This window comes from Camelus ferus, chromosome X, assembly GCF_009834535.1.
Source record: "Camelus ferus isolate YT-003-E chromosome X, BCGSAC_Cfer_1.0, whole genome shotgun sequence".
Classification (NCBI taxonomy): Eukaryota; Metazoa; Chordata; class Mammalia; order Artiodactyla; family Camelidae; genus Camelus; species Camelus ferus.
The window spans coordinates 40,227,478-40,230,148 of record NC_045732.1 but is presented as its reverse complement, the minus strand read 5'-3'; the positions used below and the strand labels follow the sequence as shown (position 1 = coordinate 40,230,148).

The window sequence follows — 2,671 nt, the reverse complement described above, 5'->3', positions numbered from 1 at the left end:
AGGATGTAGGCGCCTCTATCCTCTACCCATATATGCCAGTAGCAACATGTCCCACTTCCCAGTTTTGACAACCAAAAATGTCTCCAGACACCACAATGTCTTTTGGGGGCCAAAATCACCCCGGTTGGGGACTACTGAGCTAGAGCTTTACCTAGACATGACTGTAAACTCTGAGGGCACAGATTATGTAATTTTACAAATTTAAAGGGTATAGCACAATAGTTTCTGCTATACTATTTATGTTAGGGCAAATAGTTTTTATATAATATACTACTTAAGCATACAATTACTCACAAAGAAGTATTTTTTTCTATTGAAAACATTGACATTAAACAGGACAAAAATCCAACAATACAGCTAATTCTGCAACTATTTTTAAATTACCTGATATAAAACCTATGGTTTATAAACATTTGATAAATGAAGACCTAGATAAATCACTGCAAGTGACTTTCCTTCTGAATTTGTAGTCTCTGTTTTTCTACTTGTAAGCGTTTGTTTTCAAACTGAAGCTTCTCTGATTCAAATTTCAAAAACTGCAGCCTATATTTTTCCAGCAGCAAGTGTTCTTTCTCAAGTTTTAACTTCTCTGTTTCTATATCCAGTGTTGAAGAACAGATTTTTCTCCTGACCAAGTTCATTTTTCAAAGCTGGCTTCTCTGAGTTGACTATCAGTAACATTGTTTCTCTTTCAATCAGCAGCTGCTCCTTCTCTAGCTGAAGCTGCTCATGCTCCATGTCTAAATGTTGCAGCCTCTCTTTCTCAGCCTGTAGGCATTCTTTTTCTACCTTCAGTCTTTCAGCCTCAACATCCAGCTGTTATTTTTCCAACTCTAGTTTGTTTCTCTACATTTATAAGCAAATAAGGCTTTTCATGGCAGAGCTAGACGGTGTTGAGTTCAGAGTAAAAAATTCATCAGTGTGGGAGAAATCAGGAAGTTTTCCCTCCTGGAATCTGGTATGACTAATGACAACATTTTTCTTTCCTCCTCAGTCTCAAATTCAGGACCCTGGGGATCTTGTTCTTCCTCTTCCACTTTGACCTCAGTTAAGGATCCACCTGAATCCCTGAAATCTGCTACATTTTGCGATCAAAATTTGTATCATTTTGGAATCCAATCTTTTCACCAATCTCTTCATTGAGAGAGTAATCTAAATGGGATGTGAGAAGGTGAAACTACGAACCAACCAGTTTAATGTTCACCTTCATCCTCTTCTTCTTCCTAAGTACTCACCAGTCAAGGTACCTTCTTTTCACTTCTGTCCCTGTTTTCTGTTCTGCTACATTCATACAGCATTCATACACTATGCAATCTCCTCCCAAGTTATTCACTTCATCACATTAATTGTTGCATTGAGCTGCTTGGAGAAAATGATTTCTTTCCTTTTTATTTCTTTCAAAAGGGTCTGAGTTTCTTGAACACTAGAATTGCTTTTCCTTTTCTTTTTCAACTGCTTCACTTTTCTAACTTAAATGCAGTTTTTACAGTGATGTGAAAAGAATTTGAGGAATGCCAAAAAGTACAAAAGTCAAGGACAATCCCTTGTTGACACTTTCTTTAAATCAGAGGTTTTTTGTTTGTCTAGTAGCACAGGTAGAATGGATGATTCTGATCACTGCTACAGAGCTGATTTTTCCTTCCTTACAAAGTGAGGGGGTGAGATGAGGTTGATAAGGTCCCTGCCAGCTCTATCATTGTAGGGTCATAAAAATTTCCTATGTCACAGCATATTTCAAGGAATTACTGAATTCAAAACTTGTTTTTTTCCTTCTTCTACCATTTGCTTCACCACTATGAAGACCTGGAAGATGGTAGCCCACCTTATCCAAAGGTAGTATCTTCAATACATAACACTGTGCCTTGTGTATTTAAATCATCTGGAGCCCTTGTTAAAATGAGATTCTGACTCATTAGGTCTGGAGTGAGTCCAGTGATTCTACATTTCTGACAAATTCCCAAATGATGCTGATGCTGCTGGTCCTTGGACTACACCAATAGAAATATGGGATCCACACACATGATTTAAAATTTTGTAATCCTTGTGAAGATGACCACCAATGGCATATTATACCTGGGCAATGTTTTCAAGGCCTAACACTTGACAATGAAGTTCCCTCTTCAGAGCCCCACCTTCCTAGCAGCCTCCTCTGGGATGCAACTGCTCACCTGCCCCCACTGGTGGCACCTCTATCATACTATTTAAAATTAAATATAATTACACAACTGGGATTTTTAAATCTGGAAGGGATCTTTGAAAATATCCACTTCCTCAATTCCCTACCTCCATCACATTAGGAGTAGTAATTGGAGACTCAGAGGAGATCGTCTATGTTTTGTTGTTTCCTCTCAAGATTCTGGGGAATGACCACCCTTTCCTATTTGCTTCACCTAGGGTAAAGTTTAAAGTACCCATAAAGTTTTCTATCACTACTGTAAAAATTACCACAATCATAGTGTCTTCCATAAAAACACAATTTTTTATTTCAAAATTTCTATATGTCAGAAGTCCAGGCACAGAGTGGCTTGTCTGATTTCTCTGCTCCTGGCCTCACAGGCCGTAATCAAGGTATTGGCCAGCCTTGGCTCTTGTCTGGAGTCTCTGGAGGAGAATCCCCTTCAACGCATGTTCAGGAAGCCAAATTAAATTCCATGTAGTCTCCATTTCCTTG

General features: G+C 38.5%; 1 pseudogene; it reads right to left on the bottom strand.

Annotated features, from left to right (window-relative positions):
• Positions 1–437: 437 nt before the first annotated feature.
• Positions 438–2,196, bottom strand: LOC102522195 (annotated as a pseudogene).
• Between the last annotated feature and the right edge of the window lie 475 nt (positions 2,197–2,671).